Source organism: Lissotriton helveticus, chromosome 11, assembly GCF_964261635.1.
Source record: "Lissotriton helveticus chromosome 11, aLisHel1.1, whole genome shotgun sequence".
Classification (NCBI taxonomy): domain Eukaryota; kingdom Metazoa; phylum Chordata; class Amphibia; order Caudata; family Salamandridae; genus Lissotriton; species Lissotriton helveticus.
This window is the reverse complement of record NC_136072.1, coordinates 1,040,354,593-1,040,368,721: the sequence shown is the minus strand read 5'-3', so window position 1 is coordinate 1,040,368,721 and position 14,129 is coordinate 1,040,354,593. Positions and strand designations below refer to the sequence as shown.

Below are 14,129 nucleotides of genomic sequence, written 5' to 3'. Positions count from 1 at the left end.
GCCACCTATTCGGCGAATGCTCGTGTAGAGAGCTGAGTCTTCAAGGCCCTGTGGAAATCCATATAGGAACCAATCATCCTAATGCTGAGAGGAAGAGAGTTCCAAAAGGAAGGGGCCAAAAAAGAAAAGCTCATGCCGCTATGTTTTTTCCTTCTGAAACGAGGAACGCACAGGAGGTGCTTAGAAGAGGACCGCAGGTCCCGATTGGGGACGTAAGCTTTAAGTTTGGAAGTAGTAAAGGCAGGCGCTGTGCCAGCACGAGCCTTAAAAATCATACATCCCAATTTGAATAGGGAGCGTTCAGAAAGCGGGAGCCAATGTAATGTTGGGGTGACATGGTAGTGTTTGGGGGATTTGTAGACTAACCTGGCAGCCTGGTTCTGGATTAATTGGAGACGGCGGAGCTCGTATGCAGGAATACCAACATACAAAGCATTTCCGTAATCCAAACGGGATATGACCATGGCTAGTAAAATGAGTTTCAGTGCTGTAGTAGAGAAAAAGCGGGAGACTTTATGTATAATGCGGAGCTTAAGAAACCAGGATGATACCACCGCACTGATTTGAGAGTGCATGGAAAGGTCGCTGCTGACTCTAACACCAAGGGTTTTAACAGAAACAGAAGGAGAGGGAGAGGAACCCAGAGAAGAGGGCCAAAAGGAGGAGTACCAGGGACTGGAGACCCCGCCAGTGAGCATCAACTTGGTCTTATCGGGGTTGAGCTTAACGTGGTTAAGGTTCATCCAGTAACTGATGAAGGTCATGATCGGTTGAACATTAAGAGCAGAGGAGGGAGAAGGAGAAATTTTGAAAATGAGTTGAAGGTCATCAGCATAATTGAACACCGTGACGTCTAATTTCTGGAGAGCAGCAATGAGAGGAAAGATATAAAGATTGAAAAGAAGGGGAGAGAGAGACTACCCTTGGGGGACTCCGCAGGTGATAGAACGCGGAGTAGCAGAGAAGCCTGCCAGCTGGACCGCCTGCTGACGATTCTCCAGAAACGAGGTCATCCATGCCAAGGCGGATCCCCGAATGCCCGCGTCCTTGACACGATCGATCAAAATAGTATGATCGACCGTGTCAAAGGCGGCGGACAGATCCAGGAGAACCAGGGCCTGAAAGGAATTGGCATCGGCACCACCTCTAAGCTCGTCCAGCACTGAGAGGACGACAGACTCTGTAGAGTGCGCTGGGCGAAAACCTGCCTGATGAGGATCCAAAAAGTGCGTATTCTCAATAAAGGAGCTAAGACATGTTGTGACATGACTCTCCAGGATTTTCCCCAAGAAAGGGAGCAGGGAAATAGGACGAAAATTAGAAAGAGAGGAAGGATCGGCCCCGGCCTTCTTCAAAATAGGAATAATTTTTGCAGATTTGAAGAGGTCGGGGACCGTCCACTGTAAAAGGGAATTATTGAGAAGTAGTAGCGGGGAGTCTGGACAGACAGAGAAGATCTCTTTAAGTAGGTGTGCAGGGCAACTATTGGAGGGGGACCAAGATTTAACTTTAGAAAGTAAGGAGGAGAATGTTTCCCCAGAGATCAAGGGGAACTACTCAAAGAAGTGAGGGTTTGAGGGGGACTCAGGACAAGAAAATTGAGTGAAGGAGGGGGTATGTTGATTTTGATTGAAATGATTTTGTCAATGAAATGTGTAGTTCTAAAATACCTACCCACAGTGTACACTCTGGTAAAATGTAAGCTACAGTTAATGGAGAGAACTGGAGAGTGTTGTTGATGAGCAGGGGAGGGAGGAGTCATGAATTCAGCAGTCAGTAATTAGAAACTGTAATACTTGAATGGAGGTTATGATTGCAAGACTGTTTGCTTTTGAACCATGAAACTGAAACTACATTTCTTTTTTACATTAAATGAAAAATTAGAAACAACTTTTATTAAAAGTACTCCCAAGCAGTTACACTCTGTGCTCCTGACAAAACACTGGGGGGACTATTCATGCACTGCATTTTGCACTATGTTTAGTTGTACTACAATAGAAAAAAAACCACAAAATGTTATCTACTAACCTCCATGCCGAGGCCCCTGCCTTTTGTGTGTGGAGAACTCCACCCCAACTGTCATGGAAGCCCTCTCACAAAAGAGTAAACCCATTCCTATTCACAAACAGCATTTCTAAAGTTACTACAGCCATAAAAACAGTAGTAAATGTACTCCAGCTCAGACCTGCAGTAAGTCCACCACCATACATGGAAAACCGATTGTAATGCATACACCCTCTAAAGAAAATTATGTACACTCGGAAATGGTGAATAACTAAAAGTACTACATTTACTGCAAAGCGTCAAAGTAAATTTACACGTCTGTTTATCTACATGTAAATATACTTTTGAAAACAGCTCCCTGAATGGTTTGAGCGGAATTTGGTAAGATTCAATATGAGATATATAAGGGCAATGTTATTACTTCAGTAAGATTAGGTTTGTCCTTTGTAATTCTCACTCAATCAATCTTCATTGTTCAGTTAATTAAAACTTTCAATTATAAGATCAAAATTTAAAAAGCATCAATAAAACCTAGTGCTTTGCACGACTTCTATGTAATCCCCATTCATTAGTTATAACATTTTTGGAGCACCTAAGCACCAGTACAGAATAAAAAAAATAAACTGTGTGGATCATAACATTTTAATTGCATTCCTAGTAAAACAATTCACAGGAGAAAGTGCTTGATGCATTGGCATGATCATAGTTTCACCATGCAGAATATGCTGTGCCAAAAGAGGCATATTAGTGTTTTGATAGTAATACGTGCATACTGCTTGATCATATATATTAGGTACCCTGCGAGAAGAAAGAGCATGCAGCATGATCAGGAAATGTAAGTGCCCTGCGAGGCATGTGGTGAGCGACAGAGGGCATCTCAGACCTGGTACAATGTCTTCTGGGGCAGGTTCTCATTCAAATTGCAGCCAAGAACCGAGAGATAGAAAAGAAGGGCTCGTTTGTAAGTCTGGGTTTGCTAATTTTGAGTCTGCCATGCTCACATACTTTAAGAATTTTGCATCAAGACCCCTCCTCAAAGACAGTCTATGATCGCCTGAAGACACGTACGTATTCCGATCCTGATAAAGTGCTGTCTCAGCAGACCTTTTCCTTCAGACATTAAAGCTGTACGAGTCAGACAATATGTCAAAAATCTTCCTTTGCGTAGTTGCAGAGCCGACATACGACCTCAGAGGAGGATCTCCACCAAACGGGAGAGTTGAGTCATGTAGGGAGTTCTCCGAGCCGTAGCTTCAGCAACTTGAGCTTGGACTTTAGCCAAACAGTCCCCTGAGGTATAATTGGGGCTTTAGGAGGCCATATGATCCTATTATCCAAGCGTGTGAATTTTTTGGACTGCACAGCTTTGTCATTGAGGGATAAGATATTTTTCCCTGTTGAAGTGATGGCTGTTAAATATAACAAAGGGGGGAGTGGAGAGAGGAAGTGTTCACCTGGACACAAGTAGATTCGATCTCCCCGGCCACAATTTTAACAAACAAAAGGAATCCACCTGAATAAGATTGGTATGGTCCCTAAAATGGTGGGGAGCACACTGTGTTCTTTAAATACCCCTCACACACCAAAAGGGCCCTTGGTGTCATGCTTCATCATAGGGGTCTTCGCATCCCTCTACGGAATGCGGTGTGCTACTAACCAACAACTACGCGGTAGCACTCATGTAATAGCTATGTGTGGTGCATGAGGGTTTAGATGGTAAGTGAGTGGTGGGGTCAGATGTGAGTTAATGCGTGAATGTTAAAAAATACCTGGCATGTGAGGGCTAAAAATATTTTAATAAACCTCCGTGCTGGTATTGCTAAAAGGGGTGTGGTGGAGGTATTTTGTATTTAATGTACAGTACCTCTCGTGTGCATCGACATGTTTCGAAGTGTAAAGCTTCTTCTTCGGGACGGGGTGCACAGATCTCCACCTTACTCACGACAGGGTCGTGTATTGTTATTAAATTACAAACAATATATGTGAAATAAATGCGAAAACTAGACTGAATGTGCCTACTTACTAGATTCCAAATCGTAAGTACCTACAATGAGGACTTGCTATACATTGGCGAATGGCATCATGAGCCTGTAATTCGGAGGGACCCCGTGCTTAATCGCAGTAAATCGGGAGGTGCTCCCTGCCAAGACTGTCCCGTCGGCGGCATTGTGGATAAATGTGGAGCGCGGCTGGAACAGTATAAGTACTATACTTAATTGGATAATTGGCAAGTCATTGAAAACAGCCAATCTTATTCAGGTGGATTCCTTTTGTTTGTTAGAATTGATGGCTGTGCCTTGAGCGAGGTAGAGCCAAATTGAAATAATTATGAGCCTGGGTTTTTCTTGGGTCCGTTATGGCCTTCGACTCAAGACTGCTTAAGGTGGCTCTTGATCATCATCATCATCAAGATCTTTATTTCGGCCTGAATGGCCATAAAAGCACAGATAAAGAACAGTACATAACATTTGATTAATAATACAGACAATCATTACACTTTATGGAGCAACAAGTTACACATAATTAGTACAACCGTACATTGGCATTACAAAACCACTCTACTATCCCACAGATCTGCCACAACAGACCAGAATCAAATCTATAAATATAGAGTTCATGCAGTGCATGTGCAATACATGGAGAGCCTAAAGGACTCACATTTTTGAAGATCGGGTTCAATAAAGTGCATATGCAATATATAAGCAGCAATAGGATATTATAGTACTCCAGTGTTATTCAATTAAGAGTATAGTAGTCCATAAGGTGGAAGTGCGGTACATGAGCAGCATGAGGGCCCTTACATTAAAGAAGAGAAAAGAATAGAAAGGAGCAAATATATTTTAAGTACAAAGGCAAACCTGGTCAATAGAACATTTACACACCGACCGAATATAAAACCTGTTAAGAATATTTAAATAATTAAAATCTAGACTTGAAACCTTAAAAAATAATTAATAATTCATAAAATTAATTAAAAACATAATTCTACAAGGCATGTCGTTTCTAATAAACCCACATAGTTCCGACAGGCTCTTACCCGTTTTTTGGCTTACAACAAAATTTCAGATAAGCACCCAGGATGCTTACATTCTGTCTCCGGAAGCCGAACTCAAGACGAATTTGGGCTTTTCGAGGCATGGGGAGGAATATTAAACACTTGTCGATATGTACTTGTTCTGGCTTTTTCATGTATTTTGTCAGCTCATCCGCTCAGGGCCTCGACGCCACACATGAGAGAGGTGACATGATAAGCAGCCATATCTTGGAAGAGTGGTTGAAGAGACATTCCTTTCGAAGAGTTCCTTAGGGTACAAAAGGCACAAGTTAGGGTATTATTTCTCCTTTGCATCGCACTGCACTGTTTGTTGAAAGCACTACTTGAATCGAAGATTATTCCCAGGTATTTGCACTCCTGCATAGCTTCCAAGTCTTAGCCATCTAGATGGAAGGTCGGCAGTGAACTTCTTCCGGTGGTCACTAACATTGTTTTTGTTTTATTGAGATTGACTCGCAGTCCATGTTTTGCAACATACAAGGCAGTTGCATTTAATAATCGCTAAAGGCCGACCTTGGTGTAACTGCTCAAGGCAACATCAACGGCTTACAACATGTGTGAAGCGTTAAATCGAAACATCATGGCAGAATGAGAGTTAATGCTATTGAGAGCAGTTGGCAGCTTCAGCTAGATACAAGTAAAAAAGGAACGAAGCCAAGACACATCCATGTTTAATGTTGTAACTCGTAGGTATTTTCTTTGAGACAGTTACACCTGTGCCCAGCCTTAGCCTTGTCCACGTGTCGGAGTACAGCAGTTGTATAGCTCTTAGAGAAAAAGGAAAAATTCTCCAGCAGTGCAATTTGGACCACAAGATGCTGCACTGTACTGCATCAAAGGCAGAGCAAATGTCCATGTAACTAGCTTGGTCGATTAGCAGAGCATGCATTAAGATGTTAGTAGTTGTGCCTGTTTTCTTGATAAACCCAGTTTGGTTCACAAGAACCAATGAGCCTGCTTCTGTCAAATCAGTCAATTTAGTAAGCAGATGTTTGGTGAAGTAGTTTGCCTCCCCGTCCAGTAGGACAATCAACTGATAATTGGAGAGGAGTGTATTCTTTCCTGCTTTGAAGACCGGGGCTATAATTGATCCCCTCCAGCTGTCGAGATTAACCTGGTTGGTAGGAACATAGGTGTACAAGGTGGACAGATATTTGACCCAGCTCTGGGGGTTCTGTCCTGTTTAAAAATCGCTTCAGGTAATGGGTTGCTAGGGCATGCCGCCTCCAGGTTTGAAAGCCCCATTTCCTCGTGCCCAGTTGGTGACTATGGGCCCCCACACATTTCCTGGATATAAGTAGTCCAGGTGGTTTCCGAGATGTTCGAGGATGAGGGGGTCAGCCATGGGCCTGTGGCGTGGTTCACCAGTTGCCAGAACTCTCTAGCGTCATTTCTTGTGGAGGCCGAGAACATTTTGTCCCAGTGCCTGTTTGCTTCTGGATTTGGCTTGGTTTTTTTTGTACAGAGATCGCAGCTTGGGGAATGTCACACTCCGTAAGGTCAAGTTTGAACAATTTTGAAGTAACCGCAGTGAATGGTTCAGCTTCTTTTTAACTGTTATAAGTTAAACCGAGTCCTCCTTGGCCGGACGCATGCCAGAACTAGGGCAGTTAATGCCCCACAGTATTGGTCTTGGTCTTCCAGCAGGAGCGCCAGGAGCTGGGCCCACTGGTCCAATTGGTCAGAGATTGTTTTACATACCTGCTCCCATTTGTGCCTGACTTTACGTTCCACCCATTCGATGGATCCACTTGACCAGTAAATCCTTCCGTAATTAATGGTGGAGACTGTACCTATGTCTGGCTAAGCCTGGTCATGCATTGAACTGTGTAAACTTAGCAAAATCCTTTGAGGTTAATGGCCACTTTCCAGACGGTTTCCCAGTTCGTAGTGTGTAGCCATGTGAACATAAAGCAAGGAACATGAGAGTGTAATCGATGGTTGACTTGGAGGTTGCCAAGTGATGGGTAGGCTGAGCAGGAATGTCTGGGTGAATTCGACTGTTCAAGGCTCTCTGGCCCAGATGCTTCATGTCAGTTACAAATAGTCGCCCCTGCGAGAATGGTTAAAATGAAGGTATGTGCCAAATCTGAACAAGTGTGTCAACTATTTAGTCTCGTGTTGTTGCCTGGAGTAAGTTCATGTTAAAATTGCCGGTCATTACAAATGAGCGGAGCCCAGTTTGTAGTTATTTGGGCAGTAATGAAAGCCCATAGAATGTCAATTGTTTCTTGCTTCTTATTGGACGTGGGATGGATATGAACATTTATAATCAACAGAGGAAGAGCACTAGATGGAGAGCATAGTGATGTCTGGCACTGAGTTTAGCTGCTACATAGATGGCAAGACCCCAGCAGGTTGACCCAGCATATGGGTTTTGACTGCCGGTTTACTGAAACCCAGGAATGCCGGAAGATCTAGAGGACCAAGTTTCTTTGGATAAAGCAAAGTAGAAGGATCTGATGTAGGATAAAAAGTGCTTGTCCTCTATTTTACTTGATAGTCCCTCTAGGTTACATACACAAATTGGAACGCTTTCCTCTGGGATCCTATTGGCTAGGAGGCTGCTCTGCCAATATTTCCGGTGCCCCTGTAGATCTGGTAATAGAGCATCCAGAAGCCAAGCCCAATCAGTTGTGGCGTGGTAAAGTTGACTTTGTGGTCGTTTGGCTCTTCACAGTCATTTGTGTAGGTGTCTTGACCACGTATAGTTGAAACCAAGTGGTTCTGAGCCCCTCTGAGAACTGACATTGGCTGGGTTAGGTCGTGTCTAGCTAACCCTCTAGTTGGATCTTGCATGCATCCTTTGTAATTTAAACCTTTAAGACTTGTATGTATATTTACTTTCAGATAATGCATCATTAAAACATGAAATGCTAATTGATCTGCCCTCCTATTTATTTAGGACGTAACATCTTACTTCTACAAATGAGACATAAACATTTTTTTGATTCCGTAATGTGATTTAATAACAGTCAGTCTATTAGAATCCTTATAGTACCTTAAAATAAACGTATCAATATGCACTGGTGTTGATCTAAGCACTAGTAGAAATGACTAGTCTAGAGAAATTGATTGTTTGAATATTTTATTGAACAACATTTTTCTCTACTTTTAAAGCTTCGGCTGTGCCCATAATCAATAAGTCTATTTTAGAAAGAACAAGGGGAACCCAATAAATGGCCTGGGACCATGGGTATCAATTATTTCAAAGAAAACAAGTGGTCCCCAGCATAAACAAGGTAGTTTTAGCAATGTAATATATAGACCACAATGGGCTACTATATAGTATATAAAATCCCTTACCCAGCCGGGCAGGGAATCTTTATTCAAGTAATAATCTATTCAGATGTTTGAATGAAATAGGTAACCAAAGACATCAAGGTTACTGTAAGGCACAGTCCTGTGCCATACACAAAGGAGGAAATAGAGAAGACAGTGAGTGCAAACAATATCAGGCAAACAAAGTGAGCTAACAGGCCACTGACATAAATTGAAATCAACAGTGTGACCTGGAGTTAGACAGCCATACTCTAATACAATAAATTTCAAATATGGGACACTCTTAAAGCAGTCGACGGACGTTTCGATCCCAAGCTCAATTATAAGGGGATCATCTTCAGGACTTTCTTAATCAAAACTTTTGCCTGAATATAACCTTTTCACATAGAAAACCGCCTGTTATGGGAAAAATTAGAAGGGAAAGAAAAAACAACAGAAATATAATCAGTGAATAAAAAGGCATGAACAGTTTTTGCTCTCCAGTTACTTTTTCGGAATCGCAGTGCATTTCGTGTGCATTCCGTGCAGTTCATGTGAAGGATCTCATTTGACCGTTTGAAGGTATCTCCAGGGGTTTGCTTGTGATGTGACCTATACTTCTGGGGAGAAGTGAGGTGGTAGTGATGTGGTGGCCGTGTTGGAGAATTAGGCCAAGAGTGAATTGTGATTCTAATAAACGGCGAATGGAGTGAGACATGGTCAGGGAAGGTGTTTAGCATGCACTGCATATATCACATACCAGAGTTGTATCTGTTATTGTTTTTTTTTTGTACTTTTCGGGTGTCTTCAATAGTTAGGACAGTAGCACGACATCCTATGGGCAGAAGGTAGAAGAACCTCATTGTTATAGGTACTATTAAGTTATTAATTTCCCAGTTAGGATCAGGACTCTACAGTTATTGGCTCCCCAATTCAAAACAAGACTGGCAAGTGGTTCTGTCATTTACCATGTTCGAAGATTGGGATTCCGAGCTGGACTTCAATTGCGCCCGGCAGGGAAGCGATTTCGGTGGTTACGCCAATTTTTGGGGTCCTGGTTGGACTGTAAGGACAAAAATAGGGCCGGAGTCAGGAGGGTGTTAAGCCCGAATTGTTACCAAATTAATTTGTCCTCGGCACACTTATACCTTAGAGTCTAATTCCACGGGATTGGGAATGCTAGTCCCAGTGTTTTTGTGCTTACAAAAATGATTTTTTGCGCACTGAAGCCCCTTCTATGGAGGAAGTCTGTAAGAATTGAGTTAATGCAGTCAGTTAAAATAAATCTTAGTTGCCATTGAGTTCAGTATCATTTCTATGCTTGTATCTACGGCACCTTTTTAGATGTATAGTGGGTATTAACTAAGACCCATTATCGATGGATTCTGATCTCCCTTTACAAATTGCGGAAATCCGATCTATCTGAAGTGGAAAGAAGGGCAGAAGTGAGATACGTTTTAAACTATCCGAATTGTAAGTGCCGGTTGCGTAGGATGGAATTCATACTTAGCTGCAGTGGAAATAATTGACACTGTCATACGCAAACCACGCGCTGATATCCTCCGTAGGGGCCCGAGAATTAAAGGTCTCCTGTAGAGGGACAGAATCACGGTCTTAGCGGGAACTATGGAACGTGGTAAAATCTTACTCGAAAGTTGTCAGAGGCTTACCTCGAGGTACCGGTGGTTTGGCGTGCATCAATGGCGCCTGATGCTCAGCAGGATTGCTTCCGTGTTGGAAGGCTAGTCACTGCTTATTGGATAATTCATGTGTCACGTGAGTAAAGATACTGAGACACGTGATGGGGGTCTAAAGTGTTCGAGCCCGGCTTCAAAGACTCATTTACGTCGCCATATTAGAGTGGCTAGTTATACAGTATTCAGGCCCGGCTTCATAGACTCATTTACGTCGCCATACTGGAGTGGCTAGTTATACAGTATTAAGATTTTTAACCATTACATTTTTGGAATAATTCAGAATTTTCATTGCATTTTCGGACCAGCGCATTTTGCTTCGGCATTTACTAAGTGCTGTAGATGCGGTGCCTAAAAACTGGGCATTAGTGCAACTGGTGTTAAAGCAGGACTAAAAAAACGGGACATTTGGGCAGCAACAGGAAGGATTTTTGTGGACACCCCAAGTGACTTATATTTACAATTGATTGTCCAGAAAACATTTCATATTTCCAATAAGCAAGCTTATTAACATATATGATAAAACTTTCCTTAAAAACATGGTGTGGACAATTTTGGTCAGGGCAAAACATGAATTGACACGTTTTTCATTTACGAAATAGTTCCAGTTTCAGATTCACATTCCTTTTAGTTGGGCTAGGAACAACATACAGTCTTTGTATCTCGTTGGAATTATAGAAGAGTAGTCCAGTCCTCAGTCCTATTTAATCCACTGTGGATAGTGTCAAACTGAATGATGCTCTTTAGTTCCTCGCGGTTGAGCAGTTGGGCCAAGTTGCCACCCCTTGGTGGAAGTTTGACTGTCTTCAGGATTATCCACTTCATGTCATCTGCGGTGTGACCTTGTTCCAGAAAATGATCCACTAGTGGTGCATTCTGTGTGCCGCACCTGATCCGGCTTCGATGCTGACATATACGAGTCTTTGCCTTCTGGGTGGTTTGCCCAACATACATTTTTGGGCAGGGGCATACAATTGCATAAATAACATTATGACTATTGCAATTTGTGAAGCTCTTCAAAGGTACCGTCACACCATTATGGCTGAAATTCCTTGATTCAATCGTGAACTCGCACACCGTGCAACAACCACACTTCACGTGACCTAGGATTGGTGGCAGACCCCAGTTTGACTCAATTGTGGTGGCAATCAGGGGGGAAGGGAGGGCAGCCCTTACTAGATGATCTTTTAAGTTTTTGCTTTTCTTAAAAGCAAAGACAGGTCTCTCTAGATGTATTGGGCCTGCGTTTAATGTGGGCCAATGTTTAAGAATGGATTTCCTGATTTTGTTGGAGATAGGAGAAAAGGTAGTTACGCAGGCTATTCTTTCAGTTTTCTCTTTTACTTTAGGGGTTAACAAAGCATCTCGAGGACAGTACCATGCCCTTTTGGAGGCTGTTTTGATTAGTCTTCTTGGGTAGCCTCGTGCTAGTAGTTTGTTAGTAAGGACACCCACTTCCTTGAAGTAGTCAACTTTGGTAGAGCAATTCCTCCTGATTCTCAGGAACTGGGAATATGGTAAAGAGTCTTTCAAAGCTTTAGGGTGATTGCTGTCGTAACTAAGGAGAGTGTTACGTTCCGTTGGTTTCCTATACAGACAGGTCAGGAGTTCATTATCTTGATGATAAATGGTTAGGTCTAGAAATGCTATTTGGTGTTTATCATGGGCCAGAGTGAATTTAAGCTCAGAGCAATTGTTATTCAACCAGTGGTTGAATAATTTCAGCGTTGTGATGTCAAGTTTCCAAATAAGGAAAATATCATCGATGTACCGACGCCATAAAACAATGCCATCATAAAAGGGATTGCTCTCTGTGAGGATGACTCCGGTCTCCAGGGCATCCATAAACAGGAATGCCAAGTTGGGGGCAAAAATAGCCCCCATGGAAGTCCCCTTTATTTGCTGGTAATAGGTACTGTCAAATAGAAAGTAATTTTTTGTAAGACAGAGTTCCAAAAGCTGTAGAATAAAAATGGTTGGAACCCTGTGCGGACGTGGTCGTGAGTCTAAGATCCGCTGAATGACCAAAAGGGCCGCTGTCTGAGGAATATTAGTGTACAACGACTCTACGTCCATTGTACAGAGAGTGTGAGCTGAAGGGTCAAATGGGAAGTGTTCCACAAGATTAATCATTTCCATACTATCGCTCACATAGCAGGTGGTTGATGGTACAAATTCCTTAATGAAGTTAATACCCACTATACATCTAAAACTCTGAACTCAATGGCAACTAAGATTTATTTTAACTGACTGCATTAACTCATTCTTACAGACTTCCTCCATAGAAGTGGCTTCAGTGCGCAAAAAATCCTTTTTGTAAGCACAAAAACACTGGGACTACCATTCCCAATCCCGTGGAATTAGACTCTAAGGTATAAGTGTGCCGAGGACAAATTAATTTGGTAACAATTCGGGCTTAACACCCTCCTGACTCCGGCCCTATTTTTGTCCTTACAGTCCAACCAGGACCCCAAAAATTGGCGTAACCACCGAAATCGCTTCCCTGCCGGGCGCAATTGAAGTCCAGCTCGGAATCCCAATCTTCGAACATGGTAAATGACAGAACCACTTGCCAGTCTTGTTTTGAACTGGGGAGCCAATAACTGTATAGTCCTGATCCTAACTGGGAAATTAATAACTTAATAGTACCTATAACAATGAGGTTCTTCTACCTTCTGCCCATAGGATGTCGTGCTACTGTCCTAACTATTGAAGACACCCGAAAAGTACAAAAAAAAAACAATAACAGATACAACTCTGGTATGTGATATATGCAGTGCATGCTAAACACCTTCCCTGACCATGTCTCACTCCATTCGCCGTTTATTAGAATCACAATTCACTCTTGGCCTAATTCTCCAACACGGCCACCACATCACTTCTCCCCAGAAGTATAGGTCACATCACAAGCAAACCCCTGGAGATACCTTCAAACGGTCAAATGAGATCCTTCACATGAACTGCACGGAATGCACACGAAATGCACTGCGATTCCGAAAAAGTAACTGGAGAGCAAAAACTGTTCATGCCTTTTTATTCACTGATTATATTTCTGTTGTTTTTTCTTTCCCTTCTAATTTTTCCCATAACAGGCGGTTTTCTATGTGAAAAGGTTATATTCAGGCAAAAGTTTTGATTAAGAAAGTCCTGAAGATGATCCCCTTATAATTGAGCTTGGGATCGAAACGTCCGTCGACTGCTTTAAGAGTGTCCCATATTTGAAATTTATTGTATTAGAGTATGGCTGTCTAACTCCAGGTCACACTGTTGATTTCAATTTATGTCAGTGGCCTGTTAGCTCACTTTGTTTGCCTGATATTGTTTGCACTCACTGTCTTCTCTATTTCCTCCTTTGTGTATGGCACAGGACTGTGCCTTACAGTAACCTTGATGTCTTTGGTTACCTATTTCATTCAAACATCTGAATAGATTATTACTTGAATAAAGATTCCCTGCCCGGCTGGGTAAGGGATTTTATATACTATATAGTAGCCCATTGTGGTCTATATATTAAATTGCTAAAACTACCTTGTTTATGCTGGGGACCACTTGTTTTCTTTGACATAATCAATAAGTGTCATTTTGATGGATACCTAACTAGCATGTTTAAATTATTCTAGCTGCACAACTACACTGTACTGTATATTGAAATATTAAATATTGTCAGCAGTTGTTAGTTTGCAAAAGAACATTTTTCTAAGAAGTTCTCCAGGACCGCTGCTGTATGTCAGAGTTAGGAAATACCAAAGCTGTTTAGTCTTGAGTTTTTCTCAATGCTCTTTATTTCATCAACATACCCTCCCTGCCCCTTTATCTCATATTCGCAGGTTCTTTTTCCTTCCTGCTTTCCTTAGTTGTCTTTGTTTCTCCGTATCTCTCTCCCAGCTTTCACTCTGTTGTTCTGAGCCAAAGTATGTTGATTAAAAATAGGTCGTGATCCCCAAAAAAGAGCGCCGATGACCACAGGCTCAAATTCAGCACTCAGTTTCATATATTTCAAGTGTCACTAACAGTACAAAACCTGTTTGGTTAAACATACATACTTATCTCAGTTTCTGCACCACAATGCGCACATATGGATTGCATTCCTTATCGAGTTCCAAGTGGAGTAATAT

At 42.1% G+C, this 14,129-nt stretch overlaps 1 protein-coding gene across 8 annotated transcripts in view; it reads left to right on the top strand.

Annotated features, from left to right (window-relative positions):
• Positions 1-14,129, top strand: part of RAD9B (RAD9 checkpoint clamp component B) — a 583,995-nt gene that overhangs the window by 374,801 nt on the left and 195,065 nt on the right. The gene's annotated exons all lie outside the window — the stretch shown is intronic.